Here is a 19,300-nt window from a genome sequence, read left to right as displayed (position 1 = left end):
AGATGTGTTGTTTCTGGGTAAATACCTCCAGCTAAGTTAAAGAAAGTCTCACAGTCCTCAAGAAAAACATTCAGACCATACATGATCTCAAAGAAAGAGCTGGAGAGTTCTTGGGGTGGCTACAGTCTCTCTTTGGGGGATCCTTCTCCTGGTGAGGGGGAATTTGGAGTTGGCTGAGCTGGAAGAAGCACAGGCTGGAATCAAGATTGCTGGGAGAAATATCAATAACCTTATAAATGCAGATGACACACCCTTATGGCAGAAAGTGAAGAGGAGCTAAAAAGCCTCTTGATGAAAGTGAAAGAGGAGAGTGAAAAAGTTGGCTTAAAGCTCAACATTCAGTAAACTAAGATCATGGCATCTGGTCCCATCACTTCATGGCAAATACATGGGGAAACAGTGGAAACAGTGTCAGACTTTATTTTTGGGGGCTCCAAAATCACTGCAGATGGTGATTGCAGCCATGAAATTAAAAGATGCTTACTCCTTGGAAGGAAAGTTATGACCAACCTAGATAGCATATTCAAAAGCAGAGATATTACTTTGCCAACAAAGGTCCATCTAGTCAAGGCTATGGTTTTTCCAGCGGTCATGTATGGATGTGAGAGTTGGACTGTGAAGAAAGCCGAGTGCCAAAGAATTGATGCTTTTGAACTGTGGTTTTGGAGAAGACTCTTGAGAGTCCCTTGGACTGCAAGGAGATCCAACCAGTCCATCCTAAAGGAGATAAGTCCTGGGTGTTCATTGGAAGGACTGATGCTGAAGCTGAAACTCCAATACTTTGGCCACCTCATGCAAAGAGTTGACTCATTGGAAAAGACCCTGATGCTGGGAAGGATTGGGGGCAGGAGGAGAAGGGGACCACAGAGATGAGATGGCTGGATGGCATCACCAACTTGATGGATGTGAGTTTGAGTGAAGTCCGGGAGTTGGTGATGGACAGGGAGGCCTGGCATGCTGCGATTCATGGGGTTGCAAAGAGTCGGACACGACTGAGCGACTGAACTGAATACCCCTACTAATCTCTGTTATGACCATACTGATGCTGCGTATGATTGCTCCATATATTATCAATCATCTAATCCATTTTGTCTCTGGTCAAGTCAACAAGCTACAACATATAGTGCCAGTTCAACAAGGATATCTAAAGCTACAGTTGACCATGGAAAATAACACTCATCCTTAGATGGATACTGCTATAAGGACTCTGAAGCGTGAGACTAGCAAGAGGGGGAGGCCCAATGCCCCTTGCCATCCTAGTTCAGCAGGATATAGCCAGAAAGACCTCGACACCTCTATTCCCAAAGAAATGGGCCTCTCATCTCGAGAGGGGAATGTTAGGTAGTTAAGAATAGGAAAAAGGAGTCCAGAATGGCGATGGCTAAAAGGAAGGGAAAAGCCCGTAAAAATAGAACAAAGGAAGGTCTGAGGACTGGAGTGAGGACCTCAGGTAAAACCAATAGCACTTCTGACTAGCCCAATTTTCAGAGGGCAGGCCCAGGGGAGAAGAAAAAACATAAAAAGAGGAGCCAAAATTGGGCTGGGGGCCTCTCTTCTTTTCCGGTCTTTTGGGTTGGCATGCCCTCACGCCTCGAGGATGTATTTTCCTTTACTTTCTAAATAAAACTGAGCTGTAACATGGAGCTGTAACGCTGGTCCATCTGAGGGCTGCAATGGTGGTCTGTTACTTCAAATTTTTGTTGCAATGAGACAAAACAGAGGAAATTACAAACTCCCCTGACACTCTGATGAAGGACCTTGAATCCTCTCAGATCCAGAGACAAAGCCACAAATGAGGGATCACGGTGATTGTGACACACAAGTAAAGTGGTGAGGTTTTCAAAGTACCCCATTCCCTAAAGAGTTAAAATGAAGAGAATGTCCCTTAGCTGGAAACCCATGGGCTTCTAAAGAACCTCCTCCACAGAATGGGTTTTAGAATCTCAAGAAAGTGGTGTTTGGGGGATTATAGAGCTCATCTTACCTGGGCTTCCCTGATGGCTCAAGTGGTAAAGAATCCCTCCACAATGTGGGAGACCTGGGTTCATTCCCTGAGTTGGGAAGATCCCCTGGAGGAGGGCCTGGCAACCCACTCCAGTGTTCTTGCCTGGGGAATTCCATGGATAGAAAAGCCTGGCAAGCTACAATCCATGGGGTCGCAAAGAGTCGGACGCGACTGAGCGACTAAGCACAGCACAGCGTGGAGATCGTGGTCCAGTCCACTGGACTAGACCATATAAACCTAATTATATGAACTCCGTTCATATCACAGAGAATCCTATTTCAGAAAAAGAAGAGAATTAGAGAACATGGGGCAGGAAGAATTGCCCTGAGGCTTCCAAGCTACTACAATGATTACAAAATGTGAAATTTATAAGCACTGAAAAGAGCTATGTAATATTGGGGCTTATTTCTATCTCTCCTTAAAAGGAGAAAATTACAAATCACTGATAACTTCCCCTCCTCTGATTCCTCTCTGTATTGTGTTATTTCCCAATTACTGAGATTGTAGTGATGCTGCCAGTTTCTTAGAGGCTGGCTAGAAAATATACGGACTAACTGTTGAGCAGAACCAGGGAGTTATTGGCCCCTCTGGGTGTACTCTGTTATACCTACACCATGAGGTTTGCACAGCTCCAACTCAGGACTTAAAATGCTGAAATAAATTAACTTCTTTATTTAGACATAAACATCATATCACACCCCAGAAGGGGCCAGAATGGACATTTCTGGTTCACACATTCACTCCAGGGCAAAGAGGGAGAGATACTACTTCCCTGTAAATATTGCTAACCATAATCTGAATTCTCTAATTTCAGAAACCCACTCCTCCAACAGAGTAATATTTATAGAAAATGAAATTTGGGTTTTCAGTTATGCCAACTCTCTCTTTCATATTCAAATGCTACATATATTCCAGAACATGTTTACAGAATTTTCCCATATTTCTAAATAAATACACAAAAGAAGTCCTGAAATATACACATTTTAAAGATGACTGTGCACACACCAACTTATTCCCAGATGTTTTACATTCTGAATTTCTCAATAAATGAATAACATGCTAGGAAAGCAAACACAGGCTGACAGTATTTAGTCTAAGTTCTTAAAGCGGTATAACATGTGGAGCTAAAAATAATTTTCAATAACTATATTTCACTATCAGCACTTATTAAAGAATTGAAAACTTGTAGGATTTGCACTGATTCGTGCAAATGTGGTCTCTAGGAAGGTTTTAATTGTTTTGGGTTTCTCACAACCACATGGCAGCAACAACTCTTCTATCTTTTGAGTTTTATACATACACATATATTCATGTGACAAACCCATGATCCCCGTTCACTGCCACAAGAGCTCATTAACAAGCCTCACAGCCCCAAGTCAGTTCTGCGAGCTCTGAACCAGTTCCAGAACAAGGGCTACAGCAAATGGCAGCCTGGCCTTTTCACTTCTTCCATTTCTTAGATTAAAAAAAAAAAAGCAAAAGAACTTTCAATAACTGCTCCTTTCATACCTTTTATCTCCTTTATAAATTGGTAATATTCACTCATTAAATCTCAAACTTTGCTACATTCTTATGTAATGCTTAATTCTCTTCTTTCTCTGGGGTTGGCTTGTGAAATGTCTTTAATTAAAAAAGCTAAAAGCACTCTAAATCTGGATGGCAGACTCATTTCCAGGGCATTCAGGCATGTTGTCTAATTTTAAAACTCTGACAGGATACATGTAAATTTATGCAAGTTTCATAAAAGTCACAATTTCCTCCTTGAATTCAAGCTAAAGAAAATGCCCCCAAGCTCTTTTCAAAGCTGTTTGTTTTACTGGAAAGCTCATTTTGCCTATTGTGTTGAAGGTGATTATTCTAAAGAATATCCAATGTCAGAGTCCCATCAGGCCACTGAGAATTAAGGAGTTATATTTCCCTACTAATGATCAAATAGGCCCTTTGATCACTATTTTATGGCTCTTAGACAGAGTGGGGAGGGGAAGGGAAAATATTATCATGCAAATTATTTTGGCTGACAGTAATTAAGAAATTATATGTTAAGAAAATCAGTAATTGTTCACATGAGTCATTAATGTGTTTTCATTCTTTGTAAAACTTTCTGGCACGCCCTTCCTTTCTTGCTTTAAATAAGCAGGGACTGGAAAATATGCATAGTATTTGGAACCCAGGGGAGTGACATACTAATTCAAAGTTTGCTTGGAAGTGTAGCTTTGTGGAAACTCAAACGTGTTCCCCTCCTTTTTATTTCTACCACTCTTTACCCAAGACTTCACTCCAGGATGTTGGGGTAGCCTCTTTGAACAGTGGCAGGGTCTTCACTGGGCTGGACTCTCCTCATGTCCAGGAGACCTAGATTTCTTCTAGGAAATCTAGAAGAAAATCCACCAAATGGGGGAACCAAACCCAGCTCAGCCATGGGCAATTAACCAGTCTGCTAATTCTGTGGCTCCCTAGAAGCAAATCTTCACTCCGAATTAAACCTTGGCCAACGTTTGTTTTGGAAAGGTCTTAAATCCACAGGAAAGAGACGAACAGTCAAGGCTGAGACAGGCTCCCTCCCCAATGGTTGGGACACCTTCGAATGAACTCAGGTTAGCTTACAAATTGTCGATCCCTAAAAGAGCACAAACTAAAATTACATTTGTTTTTATTGAAAGGCAGCCTCAAGTGCTGACATGTAGTGTATGACATGTGATACATAATAATACTCTTAAACTAGTTTCTGACATAATATCTCCGGCGGCCTAATAACCACAAATGATTGCTTTAGTTAAGAACTAGCCAGAAGCAAAATAGATCCATGTAAAAGTAGCTCGAACCATAAATACCTCAACAATATTTTATGTCACTTTGTAAAAGTTAAAGGAGTCTTATAATAATTAACAACAAAAACACCATGCTCTTGACTGTTGTGCATTGGTTGTGAAAGGTTATTTCATGGTCGCGAGGCTGCCAGTGCTGTAAATTATGCAGGCACCAAGAAGCATTAAGGAGAAATAATAGCAATTTAAACGAAGGCTGACGTAATTCATGATAAACAGTCACTGGAAAATATTACAATGTTGTCTTTTTTGAGTGGGTTTAATCAGAAGAATGTGACCATATTCTAACATAAACCACTTCTCTTTTCCATTGTGCTCGCACTTGGAATGTTGGCACTCACCCTAGCGCAAGGTTCTTATTCACAATAATTGCTGAATCCAGAGCTCTAACACCTCCAGGGAACCTAACAATGTAAATTTGGTGTTCTGATTGATGGAAGGAGCTTCCAAGACAAAGCTCAAAAGCTCTGGGCTGCCTGGTGGTCCAAGAGAGGGGCTGAAATTTGAGATGCATGTAGCCAGGATACCCTAAAGAACACACATCCAAAAGATGGCTAAGTAATGCAAACAGTGAAGAACGACGTAACTGTCACGTCCTATAGAACCTTGAGATGTGGTATAAATCTGGCAGCTGTTCTGATAAAAGCAAACCTTTGTCACAGATTGTTCTGGGCGAACTGGAAGTATAACAACACAGGCAGAAGTAAACACGATGATGGAGGTTAAATCTGCCAACATTCAGTAACACAAAATATCACCAGGTCAGGATCATAAGACATGAGTTTAAGTTATGGTGGCCAAGCAGATGTTCATATCAGAACCCGTACAAATACTTGTTACCTTTAAAATTGGGGGAGGGGAATTTTATGCATAAAAACTGACTAGGGGAAGGTTTAAAAAAAATAAAAAAGCTCAGGAACATGGCAACATGGACACTGGGTAATATTTACCTCTTTGGAATTCACCCATCTTTGGGAGTGTAAAGAAAATAATGATATTGCTATTATAACTGCAAAGCCCTCAGATGTAGAGTTCATTTAAAAGTTTTTAAGCCAACTATTGATTATCTGTGTTGATGAAAGAAGGCAAGGATAAAAGAAAACAGAGAATCCAACAGCTTATTTTCCCCACTGGTTTCTGTTTCATTCATGATCCATTCTTTCCAAAGACCATTAAGAGCAGCAGAAGTGACTTCATTTTTTCTTCCTCTCCTTTTCTCTGCCAGCCTTCGGGTGGAGGTGCTAATGAGCTGGAATAAACTCAGAAGAAGGCAGAGGGGACCTTCCCAGGAAGTCAGGGGCTTGGATAACCTACAGAGTGGGGCCCCTGTCCCTGATAATCAAAAATTAATTGCCACCTCCAAAGATCATTTGAAATATCCATTGTATAGCAAAACAGACTATTTTTGACTCTAGATCTCTTTTTCCAACTCAGTCTATTTAAATAGTCCCAGGGGTCAAATATCTGGCCACTCCTTTAAAAATACTCTTTCAAAATATGATAAATGGCTGTCTTTGGCATTTAGACTAATAAAAATGTATTTTATCTCCTCTTACCACACAAACCTTACTTTCTCTAAATAGCCCATTGCGAACATTATCAGTGAATTTTGCTCAGTGTACAAATATTTTATGTATTACAATGAGTAGCAGAACGCAAAACTTGCAAATATTTATTTTTAGACATATGGGAAAAAAAGCAATTAGAGCTAAAAATGTGAAGAATGAAGAGCTCACTTAGAAGCAATTACATTGGACATGCAAACTGTTCTGCCATCAAACTTTGATTCAGATGCTATGGAGCATATTAAGAAATATCACTTGCACACACACAAAAAAGAAAATATTATTTCACAACTGAAAATATCCAATCACTATAAACAACATCTGGGGGTCATTAATAACTTACTCGGCAGCTGAATTAGCCAAATAAGAAGTGGCCTGACTCAGAATTCCTAAATTTCTATTTTTGGAGAAAAAAACAAACATGACTTATATGCACAAATACAGATGCTCTCTGGACATTTTATGTGAGTGTGCAAGTGTGTATAAGCATAACAGTGGATGTGTGTACACACAGCGAGGCAGAAGCTATCTGTACATTCATCACTACCTCCCCCTTAAGTGGTGTCCTGTTTTTGTTTTGAGGAAGTTTAAAATTGGAATATTGAGTTCCCTCTCCTTGCTCAGAGCCTTGTATGTAATTAGCATATTTTTCAGACTGGTAAGAATCTGACCATAGGCAGCATCTGAGAAGTTTTCCATTCCAAACTATTACAAAGCCTTTTGTACATAGCCTCACAACATGGTTTAAGAACAGGCATGCTCTTCAAATATACCAGCCCTAAGAGAAAGAACTAACAATTTTACTGCCACATAAGCCACTGTATTGAAACACCCTAAATATTTATACTAACAGTTGAAAATAGTATCGGAGAACAATGCCAAAATATTTCTTTTACTCATTAATAGCAACAGTCTTTGGGAAGACAGATGCCAGAAAGCCAGCACTTTTCTAATTCACTGGGCCCCATGACATGGTCTGTTACTATAGGTTTCACAAGACTATAGTATCAACCAGTTTCAACAGACTGGTTGATTTATGGGCAAACGAAACTAGTCTTTAAGACAATCCATATTTACATTAAAAAAAAAAAATCACTAAAACATCTCTCTGAAAAGTACCAAATTTTGATTGTAAGATGCACAATTCTTTTCAGATTTCAGTTTCTCCAAGAATTGGTGGTCTCCCAGTAAATGGTGTCTCACAATTATGCTGTTTTAATTCCAAGCGGTACATGTAAAAATAATCTGTATTACAAACATATTGTCTTAGATTTGATGAACTACAGTCCCAAGTTGTTTGGTCTGTATCAAGGGTCAGAGGATTCTTCTCTTAAGGGTCAGAGCATAAATATTTTCAACTCTGTAGGGCATGCTCAACTCCGCCGCTGCAGCACCAAAACAGCCATAGATAAGACGTAAGTGCATGAGAATGGTATGGCGGTGTTCCAATAAAATACTATAGCGCAGCAACAGGCCCGATGTGGCCGTGGGTCTGGGACACCCTATGTAAACTAGATTGTCAACAGCACCCGATGAGAATGGGCCCAGCAGGGCACGTGAATAGAGCATCAGGCCTGATGCTATTCCTGTTGAAGGCACAAACTCATGCAGTCTTCCTGGTCTAACAGCTCACCTGGAGCAGGATAGCAGGACAGGCCAGACAAGGCTGAGGCCACTGACCACGTCTACGCTCGCGTGAGTCACCAAGTGGACACTGTCCAGGGTGGGCAAGCAGGGTGGGATATGCAGATGCATGTGGAGAATGTGGCTGGCTGACCGCCGTAGGAACACTGTTTTTGTCCTTTATGTCCAAAATTTTGCACACGAGTTGGATTCTGTAATTATTATTTAAGTAAATCAGAGGAGTCAGCAGTTTACCAACAAGAGCAGCAGGCACTGCAAGAGCACCCACAGTACAGTCCAAGGAGCTGGGTTCAAATCCCACCTCCATCCCTGGAAGAGCTCTGGGGGATGACTTCCTTCCACAGCTCTGAGCCTCACTTTTCTCATCTGCAAAACAGGGATTACAACATCTACCTCCAAACATGGTTGCAAGAATTTAAGGAGATAATGCTGGGCTTAAGTGTTTAATAAATGGTAAAGTTGGCTTTACCAAGCCTTTCATACGACTCATTACATGAATTATCATTCAGGGACACAAACTATATTTAGGGACCTAACACTGTGCTTGACAACACTCTCTCAATGCAATAAAAGGTTATGAGTTACGGCTATTATTTATATCTTAACTGGAATTCTCAGGAAATGAGTTGCCCTAGTTAACAAAAAAAATGAAGTTTACAGAGTATTATTACAAATCATTATTTCACTGATAGAATGCAAGAACGTGAGGACAAAAGGGGATCTTAAAGATCATGCAGCCTCAGGGTTCTTAACCCAAGGTTTCATGTTGTCTGTGTATCCTGAAAAACATATGCAAAATTTTCTATATTTGCTTTATATGTTAATTTTTGCTAATAATATTGTTCAGAGCCATCATCATCATATTTTCATGCACATTTTTATCAAAAGAAGACTCATAGCTTTCATCAGATTCTCAAAAGGGGCCAAAATCCCCAAAAGCTCAAAAATCCTGTCCAGTCTTTCATTTCACATATAAGACATGGAAACAAGGAGTCAACTGAGTTGCCAAAGCTCCCTATTTAATATGAGGATTAGATCTGAACCCAAGTCTCTTGACTTCCAGCCAAACGTCCTCTCCAGGACGTTGTGTTTTGCCTTAGTTTCTTGGGAATTAATACACTAGCATGCATCCCTCCCGGAGAAGGCAATGGCACCCCACTCCGGTACTCTTGCCTGGAAAATCCCATGGACGGAGAAGCCTGGTGGGCTTTAGTCCATGGGGTCGCTAAGAGTCGGACACGGCTGAGCGACTTCACTTTCACTTTTCACTTTCATGCATTGGAGAAGGAAATGGCAGCCCACTCCAGTGTTCTTGCCTGGAGAATCCCAGGGACGGGAGAGCCTGGTGGGCTGCTGTCTGTGGGGTTGCACAGAGTCAGACACAACTGAAGCGACTTAGCAGCAGCAGCAGCAGCATGTATCCCTCCAAACTCCTGACTTTGTACTTTTACTTAAGGCAAGGTCTTAACTGAGCCATCTGCCTAATGAGGGAGCTTCCTAGGTGTCTCAGTGGTAAAGAGTTCACCTGTCAATGCAGAAGATGCAAGAGACACACGTTCCATCCCTGTGTTGGGAAGATCTCCTGGAGAAGGGAATGGCAAGTCACTCCAGTATTCTTGCCTGAGAAATCCCATGCACAGAGGAGTCTGGTAGGATGTAGTCCATGGAGTCTCAGAGTCAGACATTGCTGAGCAACTGAGCGTATGTACATGCACACCTGCCTAAGGAATAGACCCTACCTTCTACTGCTACTTCTTGCCACACTCTGCCATTCATGTTGGCACCAATTTCAGCCCCAGGTTCCTCCATCAGGCCTGGACAGAAGCTAACAAGGAAGGAAGAGCTGGCAGTAATAGTTAGGTTGTCAACTTCCATTCTCCACTACCATTACCATGGGCTCCAACTTTAGACAGTCCCACGACACTGACCCTCGATCTTACCTGTGGAAGTGTAATTAAAATAATTGGTAACAGGGCATTCCCCATGCAAATTCAGGAGGTCTGAGACTAAAAATCAAAATTTTGTAAGTTCTTCTGGAGACTTGATAATGAGGTAAAAAATCTCTGCTTAAGCTCAGTTTCTTGCCTAAACACAGTATTCACTGAAGAAATTTTTTTTTTTCCTGTTGTGCTTTAGAGCTATACAGAAACACTGGGTTTTCATTCTGAGCACTGGTTCTCAGTATCTTCAGCAATAGTTGTGGAAGGTTCTGTAGACAGAGCTGATTATAAACTAAGCACATAGCAGGCTCTGATTATCTGATCTCTCCACTACTGCTCAGAAGGAAAATAATTTTGGCAATAGGAGATTCCTGGAATTTATCCTAAAGAAACCACCAAAATGCTGATGTTTTTATATATAAAGATGTTCATTACAATGTTAATTATACATTATACATTAAAGCGACAAACAAAACCCTGGAGGAAATGATATAAACTTCTTACAGAAAGGGAGTATGTAAACTCTGATACATTCATTTTATGTACTATTATGCAAACATTAAAATGGTGTCTATAAAAATGTTTATAATAATATGAGAAAAGGTTCATTTTATAATAACTGAAATTTTAAGATATAACAATTGTATATATAAAATATTCTCTCTAAAAATGCTTTGGAAAGACTGGAAGGAAACAGATAAATACTGATGAGATTATTGGTGCTATTCAGGGAGGCAATATCAAAGCGTGGATAAGCATAGCAGCTTTGAAGCCAGACAGACCTGACCTGAAATCCAGTCTGACCACTTACTAGCTGTGTGGCTTCCTTGCTGTAAACTTTCTGAGTGTCTGTTTCCTCCCCTGGTTAATACGAGCCTCCTTATAGGAGTGCTATAAAGATTAAGAAAATGTATGGAAAGGGCTTAGCATAAGGCCTGACATATGGTTCATGCTCACAGAAGAGTGGCAATTATTATTATTATTATACTTGTGCTTTCCATAATGGAAATAATTTCATAATGAGAAAAATATTTTGAAAAACATATGAGCTGTTTTTTACTATTTACTCTTTCTTTCCTTCTTGAAATATCATAAAAAGGGGATGAGGGATGGGGAGCATCTGGTTAACTGAAGATTCTGGTTAATTAGGGCTTGCTGCATATAATCCTGCAACTGTGATGCCATACGCTCAGCACTGGGTCACATTTTGGGGGAGAGCCTTAAGGGCACGGCATGAGAAGCTGAGGCCCACGTCCTGTTGAGGTCCCACCACTGCTGTACTCCTTGTTTAGCCACTGGCTAAACAGTTCAACCACCCGATGTGGCCAGCGACCCCTGTGCTCCTGGTTTCAGAGTCGTTGCTCTTGGTTTTAGAGAGGTAAAGCATCAAAGACTGGGAGGTCTTTGAAAAGCCTGAGGAAAGCTCTTCCATGAGAAGGGCATTGTGAGGTGTGAACGACATGGCTGAGGGTAGGATGAGCAGCTAGCAGGGCTGGCAGTGGTGAGACCACCTCCTCAGCTCAGGCAGCTGACCTTAGCATCCAGTGTCAGCAAGTCCATTTGAGGGGGGTGTCCACAATACTCCCTGTTTGTTCAAGTCCTGACACACTTCACTTTCCTTTCTTTCAAGAACTATGAGACAGAATGTGCTTCCTGGAGCATAAGACCTGCCAACCTAACTAAAATAAAAGCAAACCTCAGAAGAACCATCGATTACTAGTCTCCTTCCTCCGTCTGAAAGTGCATGTGCTGGGGATGGAACAGGAGTCAGCGCCCTGGGAGGGCAGTTTCTGGCACAGTGTATGTATGATATCTTTGTTAAAATATTTTATCTCTTATTTAAGACCCAATGCTCCCATGTGGAACCGTGAGGAAGACAGTGCGACCTGCGTATTGTGGATACGCGGGATCTTCTGTGGAGAACTCTTACAGGAGACAGACAGAGCCAGTCGGTGATCCATAAAGTGTACTTCAGGCCTAAGTGCCATCCACCAAGCAATCTTCCTAATCATGAACGTCATGCTGGCTGAGCCTCTTCTTTCCCAACACTTTCTGATATGATTCCAGGCTGAACTGTAATCTGTACTATGTTTCTGACCCACAGAACCCACATTTCAATAGAACCTGTCAATGTCCTGGGTGCTAATAGCCCTATCACTGTTCCCTGATTTCTACAATGAATTCTGTCATCTACAGGTAAGGTAGGAAGGGTGGATGCACTGACCCTGGAGACAGGCTACCATTGGCTCTAACTTAAGGATGCTGCTCAGCTTTCTCAGAAAGAGCAACCCATAGACCATGCAGACTTCAGGGACTGTTAAGCATCGTAACAAATGAGCAATAACCAACCAAAGATGTGGACCAGTTTACGAAGGCCGTTCCTCCGGTTTGGAAAGGTGAGTAAATGTTGAGAGAAACCCAGTTCCTTTGAACTAGCAGTTTCCCTTAAGAATTAAATCAACTGGCAATGAGCTACTGTTAAAGGACCGAGGTCAAGAAATACTTGACTGTAAGGAAGGTAGTAAGATAAGGGACACTTGAAGCCCTCTGAATCTAGCAGTTTTTATATCTTCTCAACAAACAGGCGTGCATGTGTGCTCAGTCACTTTAGGAATGTCTCTTTGGGACCCCATGGACTGTAGCCCACCAGGCTCCTCTGTCCATGGGATTCTCCAGGCAAGAACACTGGAGTGGGTTGCCATGCCCTCCTCCAGGGGGTCTTTCCAACCCAGGGATTGAACCTGCACCTCCTGCATTGCAGGCAGATTCTTTACTGCTGAGCCACCAGGGAAGCCCTTCAACAAACATATATTGATACAAACATGAGAAAGGCATGATTCTTACTTCTTTAGGAGCTTAGAATCTAGTGAAAAGAAATGCAGTTGACGCTGTTGACTTCAGTACCAAGCAGAAGGAAAGAATAACTTTGGAAAAGTACTGAGTAACACAGAAGGGACAGGAGCAGAGTGCCCCAGATGATGATTCTCAAGATGCTTGTTCAGCCCAGAAGCAGCCCATTACACAGCCAGGAAATCAGCTGCCTCGCTCCTCACTCCTCTACCCCTTGCTGCAAAGTTGGGGCAGCCCTTCCTTTCTTTCTTATTGACCCAAGGGAACATTTCCAATTTAATAAGAGACAACTTGATTTTCCCTCCAAGAGACTTCCTCTGGGCCCTAACCACAATGGGGCCCGTGAGAGTAGGACCCAGAACTACGTGAGCCCTCAGGGGACAGTGACATCTTCTAGGAGGGGGGGAAAAAAAGAGTTTTGCTTATGGAGGCTGAATTTTGTCTATGCTGAAAGCTAAAAATGGCAAAGGGAAAAAAAAAAAAACCCTTCATTCTCTGAGCTTCAAAGTCCAGAGTATTTTCCACGTCCTCACCTGAAATAATGTTCTCCTTTCTGAATCTGTCACCGTCCGGTTGAAGATCCACTTCCTCTAAAGTCCTCCTCTGACCTCCAGGCCCTCTTCCATTCATCTTTCAATTCCAGTGGCACCTAGACTTTACCTCCTCAGCCCTTTGCAGATGCCTGGCAGCATCCTGAGAGGGCCAGGTTTCCCATTTGCCAAGCTTGGCAGATAGCATCTCCTTTGAATGTCAAAAGTAACTCTAGACTCCTTAGCACCATGTTTGTCTCACTTAATGGAGGAAAAGTGAGTCCATGGGGGTCAGCAGCCTGGGTGGGGGTGGCGTGGGGGGGTGGTACTCACTGGCGCATCGGCAGCATGTTAGAACTGTGACCCGGCAGCAAAGGTCATTCATGGGTCAAATGTGGGACTGTTAAAAGGATCACACATAATAGTGGCAGTGACCACTTGTTCTGGGTTTTATCTCAACCAACTTCATTTCTCAGGGCCTTGAGAAGATAGGCCAAAATCCCAACAACATCTGGAGTTCTGCTTTCCACAGTCAGCGCTCAGTGAACGCATGGATAAGCACCCAAGAAGCATTAGAACACACAATCTTATTTTGCCCAAGTCCCAGGTTCTTTCGTCCTCCAGGATGGTGACTGGAGAGCCAGAAAGGAGGTCCAGGGAGCAGAGTAAGGGCGAGAATTTCTAGGTAACTTCCAAAGGGAGCATAAAGCCCAGATGATGGAATCAAGGCCCATAGCAGCCAGCAGTGAGAAGATTTCCTGAGCAGGCAGCACAGCTGGCTCCTGACCCAACAGCTTGGCTACTCTGCCTCCTTTGAAACCCATTACCAAGTCATGGCAAGCAAAATTTAATTTTAAAAAGGGAAATGATTTATGTGCTACAGGAATAAAGAAGTGACAGAAGCAGGAAAGCTTGCATACATTTCATTTTTTTGAAATTAGACCTATAATTTTTTCATTAAAAAAAAAAAAAAAAGGGATGCCAAGTTGGGAAAGCCAATGCATTCTAAGCAGAAAATGACAGAGAGGTGTATAATGAAAGTCCTGTCAGCATCACAACCCCATGTCTTATAAAGAGTGTGGGAGAACACAGCATTAGTTTGCTACAGCCCCTTTCAACTTCTAAAGAGTTTCAGCTCTAAAAGGGCTCGGTATTCATTATCTGCTTCTCTGATGAGGTGGGAAGCCACTGGGAGATTTGAGCAGAGAAGTGATCAATCTGGCTGGTATGTTGAAAAGAGACCATGAGACAGAAAGGGCCACAACAGGGAGACTACTGTAAGTCACACAGACAAGAGAAGACACTGGCTGCCTTCAGACTTGATCCCAGTCTAATGGGATTTCGAATCTTTATCATCATTCCTTTCTTAACCACTCCAACACACACCAATCCCTTTAAATCCTACAGATCCTATTTACAGGAGAGACCTGGTGCTCAGTTATCTGTTCCTGTCTGCCTAATGAACTCAGGAAATCTGAAAGATCTTTCTGAGCAGGGACCAGGGTGAGTAGCATGCTAGTGTAATGGTTACGAGCATGGATATTGAGTTACACTGTCCAGGTTCAAGTCCTGGTTTACCACTTGCGGGCAGATTCTTCTAACTGAACCACCAAGGAAGCCCTTACCACTTGCTAGCTGTGTAATATTGCTGTGCTTAAGTGTTCTTATCTGTAAACTGGCAGAGAACAATGATACTGATGCACAGTATGCATGTATCCATTCAACATACATACATATATATATATATATATATATTAATGTTTTGGTCATGCTGAATGGCATGCAGGATCTTAGGTCCCTGACCAGGGATCAAACCAGCACCCCCCTTTAGTGAAAGTGTGGAGTCTTAACCATTGGAACACCAGGGAAATCCCCACTTAATCAATATTGATTACACACCTACTATATGCCAAGTATTGTGCTAGTTCCAGGCATATCTTTGTAAAAAGACAGACGAGTTCCTTGCTTTTAAAGAGCTTATATATAGTACGAGTGGAGAGTGGGGAGATGAACCAAAACATGTAAAGAGATGAATACAGGAGTTCATTTCTGAAAGCGATGAATGGATGAGAAGACAATGGTACATTGGGTGATGGGTTAGAGAAGATCTGTGGAAAGCGGATGGTCAGAGAAGACTTCTCTGGGGAGGAGACATTTGAGATGAGGCTGGAATGATGAGAAGAAGCCAGACCCATGATATCTGTGGAAACACATTCCAGGCCGAAGGACAACCAAACAAGTATTTCTGGAATGAACGTATATCAAATGAATTTGAGTAGCAGATGATACCTTATTTTCACTAGCAGTCTGTAAAGGTATGAAACAATTTTCTGCGTGATTTTTGAGGAATCACTGTGGACCCCGTATGTGGTTAAGGTTGTATTGGATAGAGTAAAGGGTACAAGAAGATTCTGGGAACATGAGTACTTAAGCAGTACTTGCCGTGTTCCATTTAAGTGTTTTCAGTCATTAACTCATCTCATCGTCACAACAATCCTGTGAGGTAGGGTCTACGCCTAGGATGTATGATCCATGGCTCGCTCACATTTCACCAATACCCTTCCCACATTCCATGCTGTAAGCTCCTGAAGAATGGGGAAGTTTCCTGTCTTGGTCACAACTTTGTGCACAAGGACCACATCAGGATTTGCACCAATATTGAGTAGATATTGGTGAAATGAATGAGCAGATAAGTGCATACTGAGCACCAGGCACCATGCTGAGACCTAAGTGGCCTTGGACAGCCTGACTTACAGTCCAAGGATCTTAAGTCAATCCAGTTTCCCCAACGGGACAGACTAAAGGAGTTTACAGAGAACATTCATTTATCATGAGGATTTTAGAACTCAAATGAATATAGACTTGTTCAGAACCTCATTCTACCAACCCTACCCCAAACTAGAACATTTTTGTTTGTGGTTTTTCATTGACCCAGCTCTTTCCCATAGAGTGTGTGTTTGTGTGTTTTAATTTAATTAATTTAATTAGTAAAAATATTTGTTTCATCCTAGAAAGCAATCAGAAAAGACCCTGATGCCGGGAAAGACTGAAGGCAGCAGTAGAAGGGGATGACAGAGGACGAGATGGTTGGATGGCATCACTGACTCAATGGACATGAGTTGGAGCAAGCTCCGGGAGATGGTGAAGGACAGTAAAGCCTGGCATGCTGCTGTCCACGGGATCGCAAAGAGTCGGACAGGATTGGGTGACCAAACAACAACAGGGAGCAATATGTTGATCTTGCTAATGTAATGGAATATAACTTTCTTGCTTTTCTCTATGAAATCCTACATGAAATATTAGCCAATATAGACACAAATCCTTTCTTCTGGGCTGACAAGAGTTTATTGAACCCATGAGTCCAAATAGTTTTTAATAACCCCATTGAATCCACTCAGCTACAAAAGGGGTCCAGCGTTACTTTAAAATATCCTTTCAGGTTTGAAAAACAGAACAGAAACCCACTAATCCTACCCATTCCATACATCATAACTTTAAATTAATTTACAATAGCAACATTAAGATTCTTTTTATTAACCACCCCCCTCAAAGGGTTGGCACCCAGCTTCCAATGCCTGTGCCTGAGGAGGCCTGCTCTCCAGCCCTCCTGTGTCTTTACTGTCCTGGAAGCCAAAGCTTGACTGTCCAAGGACAGTCTAATCATTCCATGGACTCTAGAGCATATTACACACAACTTGACCAGCAGCTGTCTTGGGGTTTGGTCTACTATCTGGCACAATGAACGTATCATTCTCTCTGTCCCTACTTCAGCAACTACATGCAATAAAGAGCAGGTAGCAAGAGTGGCCTTGGTTAGACCATCCTCTAACGATAAACAGAACCTCTAGAAAATTTCTGAGACAAAGCAATCCTTCAACTCAGAACTCTGAAGGTAAAAGTCTTCTGCAGAAATAGTAATACATAAGAGGCACAACTCCTTTTCCACTTGGCTTCAGTTAAAGAGAAACATCTGCCTTGTTATCATTGGGAGGTGGGTGGGCACTGTAAGCAGGCAGGCGGGGGAAGCCTGAGTCTGTACAGGAACCAGGAACAAAGCCATTTGATTGTCAAAATCCACTGAGACCATGAAACCTACTTTGGCAAGAAAAAAATGTTTACTCACTTACAAATTCCCATGATCCTTAACAAAACAACTGCCTTTCCTTTCATTTCCAGCAAAACATGTGATGTTTAGAGGGAAAGAGGCAGAGTCCAGCTCATCCTTTAAGCTTCAAAATAATTTTATGCGTCCTGAGTTTTCTTTCATAGAAAGTCAAGGTTTTATCCCTTCTTCTGTTTCCCTCCCTCCCTCTGCTTTTTCTTCTTTTGTCTAAAATGTCATTATTTCACCCAAAGGGAAAATGGAAAAATTCAGGGCAGAGTCAGAAAAGTGTCTTTAAAACATACTGTAAAAAGTAGAAAACTTCTTTTCCATTAAGGTTCCAGTAAGAGCCCTGGAGCCTTAGGAAAATGGTTCCTTTATTATTCAAAGAGCAAGGTGGGTTTAGATGACTGTGTACAAGTTATCTAAGGCCTAAGAATCTAATAGAAATGGTAGGGAATCTTCATTTATCAAGAGAATGTCTTTTCAAAAAATGAATGAATACAAACTTTTTCTGAGCCCAGCAAGTGGGCTGTTACTGCAGGATTTTATAGATGGGACAAGTAAGGGGCCTTACGTCACCTGCCCAGAGGCACAGCAAGCCAGACGGTTGGGCCTTGATTAAGCTGGGCTACATACCTATAAGCCTAAAACTCTTTTCACTACATCGTGTTGCCCTCCAGGCCCTCAGCAGAGTATACGTCTTAATATTGATGTAGACAACTTCTCCCTGAAGTCAGAGCTCATGGTGCTCTATACATGGACCAAACACCAAGATGACAGTCCATCTCATCTCTGTTCTTCTCAGGTGACTTACTGCATCCTTCCTTTAACCCCATCCCACTCCTTGGTCAAGACACCCACACACACGGGCACAAAATCTGCCAAAGAATTTAGAAGCATGACTACTTCTGTCTCTCTGAAATTGAAAACTCAAACCAAAAACAAACCATATTTTTATTATTTTTTTAACCCACCATGCCTTAGTCCATTTAGCCTCATCCACCTTTAAAAACTGATTTCATCTCATTTATGTTGGGTCTGCCTCACACCTCCGATAGGAGCCAATACCTTAAAGTTATCCATTTATCTGCTGTAGGTGCCTCTGTTTGGGTTTGGCTGTCAACGCCTCGCACATGTGAAGTCAATCTATGTGATAGTAATGTAAACACTGTGCATTACAAACTGGTGGACATTTATTGTTCTTACAGGTAAAACAGACAATATGTTTGCATGTGTGTGTTTCTTCTACAGTGGAGACAATAACACACCATAAATGAAAGTATGTGTTTTACCAAAGGATCATCAAATTATAAAAACAGGTAAGAGCAAGGTAGGGGGCTGTCAGAGAATGCACTATGCTATTAGATTCTAACAGGACAGTGGGGCCAGGAATTTTAGAGATTTTGATGGGAAAAAAATGCCATTCGTAATGTCACTTTCCCCTCATCGTTATTATAAGCTCATTTCCTCATCGCATGTGCAATACAACCAGTTTTCTTAATGCTTTCATGTGGAGTCCATTGCTTTAGCTTTAAAAATAGCCAATTCTCTTTTGCTAAGAAAACAGCATATTGCCTTTAAGAGCATTGTAACTGACAAGATGGAAGAATGCAGGCAGGATGTCTAGGCTGAAGCTTTTCTATCACCTGCCATTAATATGATTCAATTTATGCTTATGTCATAGGTTTAGACACTGTGCTGCACTGTGAGCAAAGAAGGGACTTGAATAAAATACAGTGAAGAAAGCAGATGGTATGCTATCAAAACCCTTCAAGCCTAAAATAACCTTTCCCAAGTAAGGAGAATAGTTAATTAAAACCAGGATATATTTACTCT

At 41.8% G+C, this 19,300-nt stretch overlaps 1 protein-coding gene and 1 long non-coding RNA gene across 2 annotated transcripts in view; one reads left to right on the top strand and one right to left on the bottom strand.

Moving 5' to 3' along the window:
- ARID5B (AT-rich interaction domain 5B) overlaps positions 1–19,300 on the bottom strand; it is a 192,567-nt gene that overhangs the window by 75,600 nt on the left and 97,667 nt on the right. The window lies entirely within an intron of this gene.
- Positions 7,649–18,193, top strand: LOC133240382 (uncharacterized). The gene is made up of 3 exons (XR_009734213.1): positions 7,649–8,090; positions 11,610–12,375; positions 16,371–18,193. It is a non-coding gene; the product is annotated as an uncharacterized LOC133240382 (long non-coding RNA).

Source organism: Bos javanicus, chromosome 28 (genome assembly GCF_032452875.1).
Source record: "Bos javanicus breed banteng chromosome 28, ARS-OSU_banteng_1.0, whole genome shotgun sequence".
Classification (NCBI taxonomy): Eukaryota; Metazoa; Chordata; class Mammalia; order Artiodactyla; family Bovidae; genus Bos; species Bos javanicus.
This window is presented reverse-complemented; position numbering and strand designations above follow the sequence as displayed.